The sequence below is a fragment of the Chelonoidis abingdonii genome, chromosome 15, assembly GCF_003597395.2.
Source record: "Chelonoidis abingdonii isolate Lonesome George chromosome 15, CheloAbing_2.0, whole genome shotgun sequence".
NCBI classification, from domain to species: domain Eukaryota; kingdom Metazoa; phylum Chordata; order Testudines; family Testudinidae; genus Chelonoidis; species Chelonoidis abingdonii.
Genome location: NC_133783.1, coordinates 38182750 through 38201691, shown reverse-complemented (window position 1 = coordinate 38201691; position 18942 = coordinate 38182750).

Genomic DNA, 18942 nt, shown 5'->3' with positions numbered 1-18942 from the left:
GCACCCCTAGGCAGAGCATCTTCAGCCCCTGCTCCCCCCTTCCCCGCCTACAGCTGACCTTTGTGTTGCAAAAAGTTTTAGAGCGGTATGGGACCCCAAGGCACATAGCTACTGTGCCTAATTGTAAATCCAGCCCTGTCCTTCTGGCTGCACACAGTTTTGTTTGATGCAGAAGACAGCAAATAAAGGATTACTGAGATAAGGAAGAAGACTGTCTAATTGTGAACACAGAGGAAATTACATCCTGTCGTAGCCACTGTCTTCGGCACCTTCAGGGTACCCTGCTGAATGAATGTTGATGCAGAAGAATTTTGCATGATGCATTATCCACTATAAAGTGTAGAAGCAGCACATTGTGAATCATCAGCTAGTTTCATTTTAGTTTAGTTACTTTACCACACAGCACATTGGGGAAAAAAGAACACTTTTTCATTTAGAACAAAATCATAATGAAATATCAATCCTTATAGTTTAAGCTTCACTGCTGCCAGGCAACCCCTCAAATATGCATTAAAAATTAAAGGACTATTGACAAGGGTAACCATGTAGAGGCATTCATTAACAGTCTTAAATAGGAAATCCAATTTATATTTTTCAATATAGAAATGCATTTTGTGAAATGTTATTTTTTAATTAAAATAAAGTATACTGTAAAAAAACAAACCCACATGGATAAACATATTAACCAACCAACCACACAGCAATCAATCAAATAATAATAGCTATGATGCAGATGCTGAATGTACAGTCAGAGCAGTGAAACAAGCAATCAGGTGGATATTAATGAAGTTTTTTTGGGGGGAGGGTTAAACTATTCCTTTTTAAAAAAAAAAAAAATTTAAAAATTCATTCTGAAATCTTGACATGAACATACTGTATACTTAAAATGTCTTTACACTAGAAAGAAACATTAGACTAATTACAATCTGTCAGTGAAAATCATCACATTGTTCACTCTACTTGTATGTTATAGCTCTTTCCCCACACCATGTGTCTAGACTGCAAGCCCTTAAACCTATTATGACATAATGAATGATGCACAACTGTCTAGAAGCATAAAATAGAACAGTGATTTTTGAACATTTGGTGTTGGCAGTACCAGGACCAATACCAGTTTTGGACTAATTAGCCATGCTCATGAGATTCACACACCATGCCCATAGTCTCCCCTCCCAAGAGGAGGGCAGAAGCCCCCTTTGAGTTTCATACAGCAAGTATGCAAACTCCCAGGTGGAGCTCTTAACTACAGCTCAGCATTAGTGTGAAATGTAAGTTCTGCAGAGGAGAGGTGCCCTTGGGGCAGGGAGTCAGTATTTTGTTTACAAACAGAGACCAGGTGATTAAGATAAGAAAGGGCTGGTGATTAAATTAAGGATATGGAAGTTTAGCCTGTAAAAGAGGAGTCCCTCTGTGGAGAGGGGAGAGGGAGGAGGGGTTGTTTTAGACACAGGACTCAGAAGAAATACAGCAAAGCACTGAGCCTAGGTTACATTCAGAAAAGAGGGAGATGGGGGCCTAGATGAAAAGAAGGGGTCAAACCAGGGAAGGGCTAGCGGTGTATAGAGAAGTTCTCATTCTATCTATGGTACTTATGTGGCCCCATCACCAGGTATCTAAGGCTGGGCCTCACAATGTCTAACCTATTTCTCCTCCTAACCCTTCCTTGAGGTAGAGCAATGCTGTTATCCCTGTTGTACAGATGGGGCACTGAGGCGCACACTAACTAAAGGCCAGATTTTCAAAGATATTTAGTCATCTAGTGAGATTTTCAAATGCACTTAGAAGGTTTGGTGCTTTGTAAACCCCAATAGATATCTAGCTGCATCTTTGGGTGCCTCAAAGCCTTTGAAATTCTGTCCTTAAAGCATTGGCCTGGGGTCAGAGAGGAAGTCCAAGGGGGGAGAAGAACCCAGGTCTTTCAGGGCTAGTTCCCTATCCAGCAGACTAGCCTTTCTCTCTCTCTGCTGCATGCTTCAAAAAAAAGAGGACTCTGATAGATGGGAGCAAAACCAAGGTGGCCAATTCTCTGAGACTCCAGCAGATGGTCCCAGGATGGATGTCATGGTTGACAGCCTAAAGAGCAGCACAGAGGTTAGGAAGGATGGAGAAAGAGAGCCAGATGTGAGGAGATCACTTAACTCCCAAGAGGTGGCAGGTTCTGCCCCATGCTGGGTTGTACAGCAATGCAATTTTACATTTTAACTGAATACCATTTTGTTCAGTCATTTTTTGTTCTGAGTTTGAGAAAAGGAAGGAATGATAAAGTATCAGATGTATTTATGCCTCAAATTCTCAAGGTTTCAGCTGTATTCAGGCCAATTCCAGAATATAGAACAGAAACTGCATCCACAGAGTCCATAAAGTCAATGATTATTGTCATGATTTGCATTATTCACTGGGCGCCATCTGTGTGCTCAGCACTGTTCAGAATATGTCAGAAAATCCAGTCCCTGAGCCAGTGCATATAAGATGTGTAACTCTGGATAAGATGGCTCAGATATTTAAGTATGAAGTGCATAGTTATTGACCACACGTTATCACATGTTCACTGTGATGTTTATATCTGAGTGGAGGCACTGAGGGCAATAGAAGTTTTAGTTGATTAAGGACTAGAAGATTGCTGTAGTGTTGTGTTTTAAGAGTCTTCTGGAAAGTAACTAGCCTTTAAACAGACGTGAAAGCAGTGTTGCCAACTCTTATGATTTTGTCATGCGTCTTATGATAATTATTGTTTTCCCAAAGCCCCGGCTCCTGGAGTCACATGGATATGTGATGATTTCAGCCTTCATTCTTAAAAGAAAAATTAAGTTTCTAGTCCTCGTGGCTGTGGAGAAAGTGTCCAAATGTGACCCCAGTGCACCATAAAGCCTCAAAAAGTAGAAGGCAAATAAAAAAAACCCAAAATCTGTTATTTTTACATAATCTCATGATTTTAAAGCCAATCTCATGATTTTTGGTGAACCTGATTCATAATTTTTGAACATTTGGGATTGGCAATACTGTGAAAGTGACTTGAAAGTGTCAGTTTCACTTCTGTCTAAGGATAGTTTCTAATCTATTATTTGTAGGGAGGTAACACCTCTAGAGCCCCATGCAGGTTCAGTATAAACTCATGGGCTCTTGCCCTAGTAAGATGTTCCCAAAGTTAAATGATCTTTTCCAAGCATGGTGAACTGCAAAAAGTGTTAGAAAGTAATCTAGATTTTTCTACAATTGTTTCAATTGTTGTATTCAAGAGTTAGTAACAAAGAACATACATTAAAATTTTAAACCTAACTAGTGTTATTTAAGTGACGTGACACTTAAGTGACAACATGTTAGTATTAGAGCTGAGTGGGTCTAATATTTATTAAATCTTTTTTTTTTATGTAGGAATTAGATACAGTGCTCCTATCAGCTAATTTCTAAGTTATCTGCAAAAAAGCCCTAGAGTTTTCAGTTGCTTAAGTAGCCATTGGAATCATGGTTAAAGTTGCCCCACCTCCCCCCAAATCTGAAATGGCACTCCTGCCCCCTCCATGATAAACTGTAGAGATCTGTCAGAGACCTCTGTAGCATAAGACGAGGTTGTGGAATTCCCATGCATAGGTTTTTCACTGCTTTTTCTCACACTTCACCGCCATGCAGCAGTTCTCAGTTTTTAAGCTTCTTTTGGACTTTCTAGGGGTAGGATTTGGCCTGCCTATATTTGCCTAAAACATTAGGAGGCCTGTCATTTTTTGTCACCACCTTTGAAATACTGCCTCTACCAGGAAGAACTTTGAGGAGCAATGTTTCGGTATTGAGCAAATTGATATGTGGATGTCACGGCTGGGAGTTGTTTAAGGGCTGATGTTTCTACAAATAAGGATGTTCAATATGGCTGTGTGTTCTTGGTTGAGAAAGTAAAGTAGGTTGTGGAGACAACCCCCTAACCCCAGGACCTTCTATGGGAGGAGAGTCTGATGCCCCATCTCCTCTTCCCTTCTGAGCAGCAGATCAAAGGGTTGCTGGCAAGGAAACTCGGGGAGGGCTCTTCCCCATCCCCCAGCTATGCAGTAGTAGCAGCAGGGAGCAGAAGCTCAGCATTCAAGACTGGGAACTCTGCCACTGAGTTCCCAGCAGTGGTGTCTTCCACTCTATTATTCATTTTGTTTTGGCGGGATGAGGCAAGTGGATGTTTCATCCTTCTGCTCTCCTCTCCCCGAGACTAGGAAAGGTCACAAGTAGGGTTGGTCAAAATTTTTCCATCAAAATGTTTTTTGCATGGAAAATATGGTTCTCAACAATATTAAATTTTTCTCAAAAAGTGATTGGTTTCTATGGAAATGTTGAATATTTTGTCAAAAAAATCATCATCTGAAAAACTTTTGGTTGAAGTCCCAAAATTTCAATTCAGCCATGCCACTGCAGTGTGTCACAGGATTTATAATTCAAGTGCCTCGTGCCCCCATTTCTCTCTATAGGCCAGGTTCCACAGCTGGACTACATCTCCCAAGAGGCACAATGAAAATGGGACTTTCATGATGAATGGTAGCAATTCAGCCAGAGGGGAGACTGCGCTGCATCGTGGGAGATAGAGTCTAGCGTGGCTCATAAAGGAGAATAGGGAAGCACAGACGCACCAGAGATACAATTCCTGTGAGGCCATGCAGCAGCATTTCTAAATCCAAATTTTTTATTTTTGTCTGAAAAGTAAAAATTCTCTGCTCCCCTCCCCCCCAAAAATTATCACCAGCTCTAGTCTTAAGGGCTTCTTCCCATCTCTCTATGCTTGAAGGGGGGATGAGGATTTGCCCCATCCATGCACACCCCTCGACTACTCCCAGTATCTAGGAAAGTGTCTCAGCCCAGATTCCCATCCCAAACACCTCTGCCATGTTGCCTCTTTGGGGAAGGAAAGTGTTTTCCTCAAAAAATCACCCAGGTGAGGAAGTAGGAGGACATGGGGAGTACATGAATCATCTCTCTCTTCCCTGGTCTTCCAGTTGCAAATTGGAACTGAGAATTTTTTTTATAGCGATACATATATCTATATATATCTATATATATATATAGATATATGTGTGTGTGTGTGTGTGTGTGTGTGTGTGTGTGTGAATAACTCTAGGCATTTATTCACTCTGCCTCTCACTCTTAGAAAAAGGATGCTCAGTGGAAAAATGAGTGAAGCCACAGCATTAACATGCTAATTATAACTGCTTCTCATAAGCAACTCATCTTGCTACCACTAGATACTAAAGCAACAAGGAATGAGGGGTATTTGTCCTCTGCATTCTCCTCTGTGAATTTTTCCATCAGCGGGGTCTTCTTGAAGAAACCTGCCTGAAAAAGAAGAGGCAAGTACTTTGGATTTGTTTCCTTGATAGGGAGAAATGTACCCCAGTTTATTTCTGATCCAAGCAAAGAACAAAACAGCGTGAACAGAAGGGCAAATGATGTCTTGCTCCACATGCAGCAATATCTACTTATTTTAATTCTCACTAGAAACAAAAACATGCATGAAGGGAACTATTTTAGAGAATCAGGAATAACATGGTCTCTTCTAATTCAGAGCTTCCTTGTGTGAGTTAATACAGGGTAAGGTCTAACTATGTCTTCTTAAAAATGGTGATGTATCTTGTGATTCCAGATGGCAGATCTCTGAAAACAGTAGTGTTGCAGTTTGCTCTGTGCAGGAGTTTCGAATCAACTGCTGTTTTGTTTGTGTCTCTGTTTATTACACCACCGTATAGGGCTTTACCCACTTTACCTTAGCCTAAGCCTTCAATTACACGAATCGGAATTTTCCCTAGGAATCCTCTAAACTCCTGTGTCTTTGCTTATTTTATTCATTTTCCCCTCTCTCCCAGTCCAAAAGCAGCAATTGCTCATGCAGTGTTTACAATGTTGCCAACTCTCGCAGTTCTATTGCAAGTCTCACAATATTTTGTGGTTCACTTAAAGCCTTAGCTTCTGAAGTCACGTGACTATTTAGGGTTCTCAAGCTTACTTTTTTAAAATGAAAGTGACCTGTGCATCCCAAAGGCTTAAAAACCAGAAGGCATTAAAAACCCTTTGTGTATTTTTTTAATCTCATTTTTTTATTTGGGCCAGTCTCATAATTTTGGGGACCTGTCTCATGATTTTTGAACACTTGGGTCAGCAATACTGTGTTTAACACAAGTTTTGTCAGTCATCCTGTGTAACCCAATGCATCCAGAAACAATACATCTCTTAGACTGTTAGCTTTTGGGGCAGATGCTGTCTCACACACCATTTGTATGGCATGTTTCTCAACATGGCTGTGAGCCTGGTTGGTGTCTTTGGGCACTATAAAAAAGATAATAATTCTTCTCAGATGAACATGTCTAGACCTAGAATCGATCCCTGTAAGCTTAAACCTCCACCATTAAGGAAGGTTTTACCTTTTGGCTTTTTTAAATATCTGGAGTCTCTAACTCTGCTCACAGATCCCTCTCTCAAGCCCATTTCCTGCAGGCAGCAATCTCTTCAAGTGGCAGTGGCAGAGATACAAACTCTTTTTACAAGCTCTGATTCATTTCAGATCAGGATCTCTTGGCCACTGTCTCCATGTTTCCTCTAATTAAGGGCTAGTCTACACTGGCAACGCTAAAGCGCTGCCATGGCAGTGCTTTAACATGCCTTGTGTGGTGGTGGCACAGCGCTGGGAGAGAGCTCTCCTAGTGCTCTTAAAAAACCCACCTCCACGAGGGGCATAGCTCCCAGCACTGGGAGCCCAGCTCCCAGTATTGGTGCGCTGTTTACACTGGCCCTTAACAGCGCTGAAACTTGCTGTGGTCAGGAGTGTGTTTTTTCCAGAAAGCTACCATGCCCTGCAGTGCTGTATAATTATAATTCTTTCATATTTATATTCCAGTAGCATCTAGAAGCCCCAATCAGGATTGGGAACCAATTGAACTATGCAAATACAGTGTCTCTTCCCTGAGGATCTACAACCTAAGAAGACAAATGACATCTGAAAGATGAGGCAGAGAGGGCTACAGTCAAGTCTTTGCATCAATGTAGCTATATAGCAACCATTATATTTTATTACACCCTTACAAACAGATAAAGTGCTGTTGCATGAACTATGCTTATCTGCCCCTTAAGTCAGCCTTGAGGAAAGGATACTGGCCTTACAGATTTTAACTAACAAGGCCTAGAAGAATTGGTTTAGCCAGGGTTTCCAAAGGCAAGCCGGGTGAGAATGGTATTTTCAGGCCCACTGAAACCAAGTTAATGCATTATGCTCAACAGCTCAGGAATACATTACAACCTACTGAAATAAGAATTCCCAGTGTATTGATTTACTGTTGCAGGCAGCCATACAACAATGTCAAAGCAAATGGTTCTCCTGTGAAGCCAGTGATTTTCCAGCAATGGCAGTAAATGGAAATGCACAAGGGAACCACAAGGGACTAGCTATTACATGAAGCAATCATTTCTCTTCCTGAAAGGAAAAGTAGTAATAGCATCCTATAATGTCTCTCCTAAAGCATAATTCAATAATTAATATTTGCTTTTTGTCATTTGTATGGTATAATAATGGCAACTTAAAATGGGGATCCCAGAGCAGGCATGGATTCTCCCTGATGGAAAGCATACATTTTGTTAAAACTATTGTATGATAAATGAGTAGCTAGAGGATTCCTTTACTTTTAGGGTTACCTAATCCCTTGGAAACATTTCCATGTGAGGGTCTAAGTCAGTTCTTCTCTACAGAAACATGTTTTGTGGGTCTGACTTGTTGTGGCTGGTCTGAGCAGGGAAAAAAGTGAAAGGCGGAAATTAAAAAGCCCTTCTGAGCAGTGTCTGTCAGTCTCTTGGAAATGCTACAGCCAGTTGCTTTCTTTCTGTGGGACCCTGACTGCTGCAGACGTATTAGGCACAAATTATTGCATCAGGTCTTTTTGTAATTTATTTTTAAAACTACAGAATGACCGTGACCCTTGGCATTGAACCAGAAACTCTCTGATTATGTGTCTTTGTAAAGCTACAGCAAGCTTTATATATGTGGTAGCTACCATTGTACAGAATGTGCCGTCTCTGCCAGTGTTTCACAAAGTGTCCTTAGAGCACAGGATATGAGACTGGTAAATAATCAGTCAAAACATTTTTCCTTTGTCTTTTCAGACACATTGTTGTTCTTATCCTCGAGACCCTCCTTCCTAACCCTTTATAAACCAAATCCCAGATCAGCACCCAGTGATATTGACGTGATTATAGACAATTATTGTAGGCTTCTTAGTTGAACAATGAAGCACATAAAATACTGTACCTGTTGCTAATAGAAGATAAAAAGTGCCAGACCTCTACAATGAAGTACCAGGGCACAGTATCTAAACCCATTCTACCATTCAGTTTCAGATTCTAGTCCTTGTAGCAGACACTAGACTGATGTATAGTATTCCTAAAATATAGGGTCCTTTGAGGAACATACTTTGGCCATGTAGGGTGGTGGCACTGGAACCTATTACAGAAGTATTGCAGCAAAACAAAGATCAATGACACCATTCAGTAAATGAGTAGCACTTCCTGCTGAGTCACACAGAGACATTGCATTTGGCTGGAAAGATAGTTTCCCAACCCAGAAAACAGCTAATTATAGTACATCCAGGACACCCGCCATAGAACAATGTTTTCTGTAGAACAAACATTTGATTGCTTTCTGACTATGTTAGGTTTACCTTGTGACAGATAATAAAATCAGGTTTCAGACATATTTATATGGAAGTTGAGTTGCACATAAAAAGTCTGTATATTCTTGTCATAGTCATACATTTTAAGGCCAGAAAGGAGTATTGTTATCATCTAGTCTGACCTCCTGTATAAGACAGGCCACAGAACTTTCCCCAAAATAATTCCTATTTGAATTAGAGCACTCACAGAGAAGACCAAATCTTGATTTAAAAATTAGCAGTGATGGAGAATCCACTAAAACCTTTGGTAAATTGTTACAATGATTAGTTACCTCACTGTTAAAAATGTATGCCTTATATCCAGTCTGAATTATTTAGCATCAACTTCTAGTCATTGGTTCTTGTTATGACATTGTACTACTGTATCTCTAGATAGGTCATAGAGGCCTGCATTAAAAAGTGAACTTTTAGATAGGATACTACACAAGTCCCATATACTCATTGACCTTTTGAGCGTCCCCTTTTTGACAAGAATATAAGCTGATGCTGAATGCAGTCTATTGGGACACTTTTTGCTAGATTCTACATTCTACTGTATAATAGAGTGCTTTGCTAGATTCTACTTTGAATTGAAGGAAAATTTACAATTCAGTGTTGTGGCAAGACTTGTCAAGCTGGATATCTACAAGGAAAATGTTTAAGTGATCTGAAACAGAAAGTGCTTTGCTGTGTATCCTCCATTTAAATGTCCTTACATACAAATGCATCATGTATGCTAATTACTTTTTCAGTTTTGTACCTGAGTACCAGGTTGCCTAACAAGCTCTGTGTTGGCCTCAAACTTTTCATTGTTGATGTAGCTTTTCAGACCTCCATCCTTTGGTTCTATGTTTGTGGATTATTATATGAAACTGATGCCTAGATTTATATCACATCCTCCACACCTTTCTTCAGGAAACTCAATAATGTTAACTTGTCTGATGGGAATTAGATGACTCAGAGCTGTTTGATGCACCCAAGAAAGCAAGATATAATAAAGATTTCATATGCAAGAAAAAGCAACTCATCTAATTTTTTTGTTTTAAAGGTTGTGGCCAGTATTTCCTATTCGTTTTTTTAAAAAGTTACCCTATATTTGATTCCCTTGAATTCAGTTTCAAATCCTGACATTTAGCATTGCTATTATTTTACTATTGTTTTTATTCTTTTTTATTAATTTGTAGAGACTCCATCTCTGAGGAATCTGGGTATTCTAGTCAATTAAGGTGTACCAGTTATCCTCTGAAAGAATCTCCTCAATTTTCCTGCACTGCTTGACTACTCTTTATCTTGTAACGTCTATGTGTACATAGTAATCTGAACTCCTTCTGTGTACAAGTCTGGTGACTGAAATAATCTCCTCTGGGTGAAACAATAAGGGAAGAACAAGCCTGTTCGGCTAAAACGCTCGCTGACTCAAAGCTTGGTGCAAAACAAAAACTTTATTGAGGTTTAAGATAGTTCAGTTAATTTTTCCTGCAGTTATTTTCCTTTCCAAACATACCTCAATTACCTGGTGACAGCTAAGATTGGAAGGGAGTGGGCCAAAATGCGACAAGGAAAGCTGTTCCTGGGAAACTTTCAGCCCAGCGCTGAAGACCTGAAAGGTTCGGCTATGATTTGAAGAAAAACACAAAGATGGGGTGCTCCTTGAGCCAAACCTCTGACAATTCTCTGAGCTATCTCTCTACCACTGGTATTTCTAGGGTGCCCATGATGACAGTATCTGAAATAATCCAGTCACTTCAGAGGTCATTCTGAAACTGCAGAAGGTGAAAATGTCAGCCCTGTGCTCAAGTTCAAGAAACATAGTAGTTTAGAGTTGAATCTTCCTTTTGCAGTCTAGGGTTATCATATGGACACCATCATAAAGCTCACATATTGGTTTATGGATAACAAATTTATATAGTCCATGCCTCTGAGACCACTGTAGTAGTTTACTGGAGTGCTCTGATTCTAGGACTTTCTGATAAGTACATATGCATATAGAGCTTGCTGCAGCATTTTGAGCCTATCAGTTGAACTAGACACGCACAGCAAACGTTTCCAGTGTTGAAGAATGTATATGGCTTTTCTTTTTATACAGTGTTTTTAGTACAAACAAATATTTATTGTTTGGAAAGTTTCCAAGCAAATGGCCCTTAGTGTTGTTCAGATGCACCTTGCATACCTTGATTTTTTTTTCATTCCCCGCCGCAGCCAAAACAACAAAAATGCTTTTCACTTCTACAAATTCTTTTCTATGAAAATGGTGACTTCTCACCTCTGGTACATGTGGTAAATAGAAGAGCATGCTTTGTGGGTGGGAGTTCACCATTATTTAATGCAAAAAAAATGTGCTTACTTGTAGAAATGGTATTCTTTTGCGGATTCACAAGTTGTAGACTAAAGATTTGTGGAGAACTTTCAGTTTTGTAAACTGAAAATGAATGGTGTCTGCCCCCTTTGCTCCTCATGTGCCTAGGAATAATCTGAAAATGGTGCACTCAGGTTATCTCCTTCCTGCGTAGCATTTCAGTCTTTAAGGTCTGACCTAACTACTTGCAGCCTAATGATCTGTGGATGGAAGCCCATGCTCGTGGCACCTTTTGTTCTTTCCTTGGAATGACCAAGGAACAACAGACACCCCTGTACCATGCTAACATTAGCATATTTAAAAATTGAGCAACAGATTCCACTCTGATGGTGGAAAGCATCTAATAACCCACCGAAATGGCCCCTTGAGAATTCTTCTTGCACAGCTGGTGTAGACCTGGCAGGGCCGACTCCAGGGGTTTTGCCGCCCCAAGCAGCCCCCTCCCCACCAAAAAAGCCACGATTGCGATCTGCAGCAATTCAGCGGGAGATCCTTTGCTCCAAGCAGGAGCGAGGGACCCTCCGCTGAATTGCTGCCAAATACTTGGGAAAGTGCTGCCCCACTCCAGAGTTGGCTGCCCCAAGCACCTGCTTGATAAGCTGGTGGCTGGAGCCGGCCCTGAGACCTGGGATAGTTGCTCTTACACCATCCCCCTTTCTGCTCTGTACAGGGGCATGACTAGCATGAAAGGGACACTGGTTGGGCTATTCCTGTGTCCCAGTGATCCCCAGCTGCTGGAATGAGCAGCCAGGACTGTGAGCGGCTAGCACAAGATGGAGCAGTCTTCAGGCTGGTCTACATCCCATTGCAGACTGGCCTGGCATCTGGCAGTCCAAAGATTGGAATGAAGCCAGGGTGGCTTCACACCACCTTCCTCCAGAGCTGTACAAAGGCTGAACGGGGATTTAGTGATTGGAAAGACTGTTATTCTGCTTCAGAAAGAACAAAACTGCTGATTTAAAGACAACAATGTTATTACAAAACCAGCTCTGTCAAATGGAACTGAAAAACCCCGTTCAGATGAAGTCAATAAGTTGAGATTTGTTCTGACCCTCAATGCAAGTGTAACCAGAGTTTTTGTTGATGGTTTGTTTAGGGATTTTTTGCTCTAACTTTTCCTGGTTGTGGGGGATGAGGCAATTTAAGAAGAAAAGCAAAATGAGACATTCATAACATATTATTTACTCAGGAGACCAGATGAGCTCATTTTGAAGAAAACTTTAAAAACTTGCCATGCCTGTTAAAAACTAGCTGGGTGGGGATGTATCAGGCCTCTGCTTGCCCAAAGCTAGATTGCATGGTAAAGACCCATAAGCATAATGACAGTGCACAGTTTTCAGCTGATAACTTCAGCATTGCTGTTTGAGCAGCTCAGAGCCAAGCTGATAAGTGCTGGGAAATACCAAGCTGTGACAAGGTGCAGAGGGCTTACGCTGGAACCAGAAAACACCCCTGGGGTAGTGGAGCGGGGCACCAATATATGGAGATATACCTATCTCTTAGAGTTGGAAGGGACCCTGAAAGGTCAAGTCCAGCCCCTGCCTTCACTAGCAGGACCAAGTACTGATTCTGCCCCAGATCCCAAAGTGGTCCCCTTAAGGACTGAACTCACAACCCTGGGTTTAACAGGCCAGTGCTCAAACCACTGAGCCAACCCTTCCCACCAAGGAACTTAATGTCTTAATTTAAAAGGACTCTGAACATCTGTAACGCTCATTGACTCCAGTGTGAGCTCTAGATGCTCAGCATCAAGAAATCAGATAAGGAAAAAGCTCTTTAAAAGCAGGCCACTGATAGGCAGATGGGAAACGCATGGTAGGGAGCTAGGTGGCCGCAGGGATGGCAGCCAGGCTAAGCTATGTAAGGGGCTGATTTTTGTTACAGTCCAGATGAGCCTTTTTGTTTTGTTTGGAAACCTTTTGCCTGTTAAAGATCAACTGTGATGAACACTCAACATGTTTACTTTTGCACCTCACTGGGGCGTTAGGGTGCATTAAGAAGCAGAACAAGGCTGCAGTGCTTTGATATTTGAAATAGCAGGGATGTTATATCTTCACTTCCGTTGCTTTGTTGAAAGGTATCAGTACAATTGTTGGAGGGCGACACAAGGCTGAAAACTGAATGGCCACTTCCCCTCTCTCATCTAGGATGGGGAGTCAGATTCTATGACAATCTGTTTTTCCTGGTTTTCTCCCTCAACCTGCATGCCTGGCATGAGCTCCCTGAGCTGAGTGGCTGGCCTAAGAGGGGCAAAGGAGTAAATCTCCATATAGCCAGATCCCTCCTGCTACTGCCCACACTTCTGCCAAACCAGAAGTGTGGGCAGAGTTGGCATTGATGATAGTGACACAACATATCAAGATCAGGATTCACCAGACTCTGGCTCTCGGTGACCTTGAGCAAGTTTCTTAACTTCTGTCCATCTGTAACACTGGTACAGTGATTATATGCTTATATGCCAGGAGAGAGTACAGTTTTGTTATTTGTTTTAAAGTACTTTCGTCCTTAACCAAAACAGCTAAATTAATACAACAGATTCAAATTTTGATAATTTGAACCTCAAAGCCTTCTTTCTATCAATAATAATATGCCCAGTTTCCCTTATGACTTTTTCAAACCTAGCTTCTCTTTTGCTTTCCTGTCCAGCATTGACTTCCGCGCAATAGCTTGTCTATGCACTGATGTCCCGTCCCACTCTTAATGCAACTTAGGCCTTGGCTACACTTGCGAGTTACAGCACAATAAAGCAGCCCCGGGCGCCCAAGCTCGCTCCCCGTCCACACTGGCAAGGCATGTAGAGCGCTCTGACTCCGCAGCTACAGCGCAGCTGGTACTCTACCTCGGCGAGTGGAATAAAGTTTGCTGCGCCCCCGCTGGAATGCTGTGGCGCCAGTGTGAACAAGGTGTTGTGTTACTGCGCTGTGATCAGCCTCCCGAAACATCCCATAATCCCCTTAAGTCAAGTGGCCACTCTTGTCATTGTTGTGAAATCGGCTGCAGGAATACAGAAATGCCCTTTCAAAGCTCCGTTTTGGAGAAACTGGCTGCTTATCAGCTCTGAGGAAAAAGCAAACATTTACTGTTTGCTTTGAGTGAGTAAGAGATAGGTGGGGGAGGGGAAGGGAGAGTCTGAACTTACAAGACAGCATGCTGAGACACTCCCAGCACCCCAAAAATCCACTCTCTCCCCCCCCCATACACAACACACTCGCTGTCACACTCCACTCCACTCCACCCCACCCCACCCAATTTGAAAAGCACATTGCAGTCACTTGCTGGGATAGCTGCCCATAATGCACCACTCCCAATGCCGCTGCAAGTGCCACAAATGTGGCCATGCCAGTGCGCTTGAAGCTGTCAGTGGGGGCAGACTGTAGCGCTTTCCCTACTGTGCTCTATGAAGGCGGCTGTAATTCACAGCGCTCTGCATCTGCAAGTGTAGCCATGCCCTCCGTGTCTTATCTCTTTATGCTGCCACGGTCTGGCTAGATGAGTTTTCCACAATAACCTAACTCCCAGACTAACTTATTTACGCTTGTTGATACTGATCTTCCTGTTCCATCTGCTAATCTGGGACTTGATTCTGTATCACTGATTCACATGGGCAGTCCCTTATTCAATGGAGGTCTCACATGCGGAAGAGCAGTAGGATGGGCCCCAAGTCACCTATACAATCTCTATGACTCTGGTTGCACTATTTCTCCTTTCTTTGCCCTGCTTTACATGATAGTATTAGAAGCTGTCATACTTGGTTAGTAGAGATCCGCAGCAGATGGGGATGGGTAGAATATAGGGAATACTAGGATAGGGGGAGCAAAAAAGAATAAAAACATTAAAAAAGGAAAAAACACACCGAAAAAATAAAATAAACAGTGAAACTACAAAAAGAGAGTGAGTGTGCAGCCACTGTACTCAGAGCCAGGGCCCTTAAAGACAAGGAACCCATTTGCCTATCCACCGTGAGATTGAGCATTCCAGGATGGACATCGCTGCTAGTTTATCTATAAATTCACCTCATAAACTCATAGAATTGAAGGCCAGAAGGGACCATCATGATCATCTAATCTGACTTCCTGCACATTTCAGGCCACAGAACCTCACCCACCCACTCCTGTAAAAGACCTGTAACTTCTGACTGAGTTATTGAAAAACTTCATGTTGCAGAGACTCCACCATTTACTCTAGTTGAAATCTGCAAGTGTCTCATGCCCCATGCTGTGGAGGAAGGCGAAACCCCCAGGGTCTCTGCCAATCTGACCTGAAGAAAATTCCTTCCTGATCCCACGTATGGCAGCCAGTTAGACCCTGAGCACATTGGCAAGGCTAAACAGCCGTATACCAGCAAAAGATTTCTCTATAGTAACTCAGAGCCATCCTCGTCTAGTATTCTATCACCAGCCATTGGGGATGTTTGCACCTGGCAGTCAACGCTTCTATATTACTGCTATTAAATCTCTGCAACTTGAGCTTGTGTTTTGGGGGGACATTTAATTTAATGTAGCAAGTTTTGAGTTCTAGGTAAACACCAGGGTGTTTCAGGGCTTTCTCTTTGTATGTACACCTAATACTGTTTCAAACTGTACTACGTTAAAGTACACTAGGGAACTTTTAGTGCACACCAGCAGGGTCTACATGGGCCAACCAATGTGCAACATGTTAGTTGTTGTCTTTTGTATGGCATTTTAAAAGTAAGAGGCTGGGATTATTACTGAATCTTGAGAGTCAAAAGCCATTCTAATGCTTCTGGAGCAGCTAGGCAGATTCCTCCTTGTGCCATCACTGTAAGAATAAACAGGACAGTTGTCCATGATACAGTGTACGGCTTGTACCTCACCAGAGTCACAATTCGGTGAGTCTTGAATTTCCTTTTGTGGAGGAGATTCTCACACCTTCTGTACATTGCCCGAATGTGGTTGAGTGCAGCCCACTGTCTCTGGGGAAGGCAGACTTCCAGGACTTCTTTCGTTGGTTCTTAATCAGGTCTTCATTTGGGATGTTATGAGCAGCCAGTGAGTGCTGGTGTCCTTTCTGTTGCCCTGTAGCATTGACATGTGGATCCAGAAAGGCTTCCTGGATTTGAGTCAGGAGGGTAGCCTGAGTTGAGATATTGGTGTATCAGCAGGCAGCCAGGACTTTGTTGTACTTCTGGGCAGTATCTTGCCTGATGTTGGCTGGTGTGATACCCACTAAAACTGGAAGCTATGGCACTGGCATAGACCCGAAAGAACCGCTAACAATCCTGAGGGTGGCATTGATTTCAGGGTCAACGAGATTGGTGTGGGAGCTGTTGCACCAAACTGGTGTTCAGTGCTTCACTGTTGACAAGACCAGGGCTTGGACAGACGTTCAAAGTGTGCATGCATCATGTCCCCAGGGTATGTCAGCAATCTTCTGGGTGATAACCCTTGTCTTTATCTTCTTTTTGGTGTTGTCATGGTGCTGGCAATAGCTCAGTGTTGGTTCAAGGGTAACCCCCTGGTACCACAGATTGCGGTCATGCTAAAGAGGTAGCCCGCATGTTAGCATGCTTTAAAAATTATACCCCTATAGTGCTCATTGCTGCTCTATGTCAACAAGCCCCTAGATTCAAGTTGGGGAGCAGAGACGTTGTGCTTATAAACAAACCAGACTGGGAAAGGGGTGAAGTCAGCGCAAACTGAGTAACCATTCTCACTATTTTTCCAATATCTATTGGATAAATGTCAATTTCAGTTTTATTTATTGATTAATCAGGGTGTTTGTTTAGCAGTTAAAACCCAAAAGCAGACATCCTGTCTATAACCAACCTATAAATGTTTTGTTAAAACCTTTTTACTACTTACAAAGCATCAAATACTTTAAACATGTTGAGCAAACAGCACCATACGCTTCCAGTGTGAAGTAACAGTGTTGGAGCCCAGATACATTCACAAGCAAAACACCTGAAGTTGAGTAGGGGTTTCCAAAATGTAAAGGCACCTACCTCATAAGTCTAAACCCACTACATATTGGATATCTCCTAAATTTGGGATGTTTGACTGAAGGGTTTTGGTTCAGGAGGTGCTCTCTTGTGGGAACTTTCTTAATCACGGGGTGGGAGATGCATTAATCTGGACCCGTTGCTGCATATGTCTCTTATTCTGAATAAATAATCCTTTCCTCCAACTACACAATGCACATTGCACACTCCGATCTCTCTCAGTCCCACCCTCCACTCCATTATTTTCCCCTTTCCCTCAGCAAGAGCTGCAAGACAGAAGAGTCTTTAATAGCTGGAGCTCATTAAAACCTTTTAGCACCTCCTTTTTTCTGGGAAGATGAGACAGAACTTGAAAGTCTGCAAGTCTGGTAACCGAAGTGCAGTCTTTTGTAGACAAGCCCATCCATGTTTAGGATCCTGGGGTTATTATGAACCACTAGTTTCAGGTGTTCATGATCCATTCAGATTAAGTTCACAGTAAGATCTGATCAAATATGACACAAACAGTATTTGTGAACATCCATTTAAATTCCAAATAGTTTTTGGTTTGATAACCTTCATAAGTCTTTATAATTAATTTCTTCTGAATGGGTTTTTGTTTACAAAAATGTGTAAGAAATGGCTTTTCTTCATATGAAGACAGAATATTTGTGAATAAGCCAGATTATCTGTTTGCTGTACTTTATTCATTATTAAAACTGGTTGCAAATTTTCCATTGTAAAATGTTTTCACTGGAAAATATAGTGCTTACTAAATTTTTATGTTCCAGGAAGCAGCATTTTGAAATGGAATATTTTGTTCCAAATCAACATTTTGTATTTTATTCTGTTTCAAAATGTCAAAATTGTTTGTTTAGATATTTCTTAATTGAAATGTTTGGAACTTTTCTGTATTTCTTCTTTTCATTATGATCTGAGAGAAAAGCAAATGTCAAAATGACGGAATTTCCCCCAGGATGAAAATTCCATTTTCCTGCTATCTCCATTCATTATTCATCATGTGTTAGTTGGAGGTTCAAAGTTACATTTGCACAGCACAGAAAAGAAGAATACTTAGCTCTTACGTAGCATTTTTCACCTGTAGATCTCAAAGTGCTTTACAACAGATAATAAGTATTGGGAAACTGAGGCACAAAAAGTGAATTGGTTTGTCCAAGCAGATCAGTGGAGGAGTGAGGAGTAGAACTCAGTCTCCTAACTCAGTCTCCATTGTCTTATCCACTAGTCCAGAAACATTGCCACATTCTCAGCACTTAGGTGACTGCTCATGCGCCATTGACAATGAACACCAGGTAGTGTAAATGAACAGTTTATGAACAACCTGTTGTGTTAAAAATGTTCATCACCTTATTTGGCACATATTTATGAATAGTAACTACAGAATTGATCTGGCAGTGATTCACAAACAGAAAAAGGAATACATTTGTATTGTGATTTATTTGCAATGTCGAGTCTGCTCAGCTCTATTCACAATGCAGAATTTCTAAAGTAACTGCGAGAAGATGATTGTTTCCTGGGAATTTAATATTAGCTCCTTCCATTGTCCTCTCTAAAGCATACTAACAGACTAGTATTACAGCAATACAAATGCAGGTTTGTGGTTGTTTGAATGGCTTACACTTGACTTAGTACTTCACAAAAAAAGGATTAAACATTTATAGGAAAAGAATGGCATCTTTGTCATAAACAAATAGCTAAGGGTTAATGTTTCTTTAACCTGTAAAGGGTTAACAAAGGGAACCACACACCTGACCAGAGGACCAATCAGGAAACCAGATTTTTCAAAGCCCAGGGAGGAAATTTTGGATGATGTTTTTGTCTGTGTTTTTGTTCTGTCTCTCTTGAGCTATGGAGTGATTTCTATTTCCAAGCTTTTCTAATTTTTTCAAGTGTAAGTACAAAGGTAGACAATAGGTTTTGTTGTTTTTGTATTTTACATGTGATGATATTTGGATGTTTTAAATTGG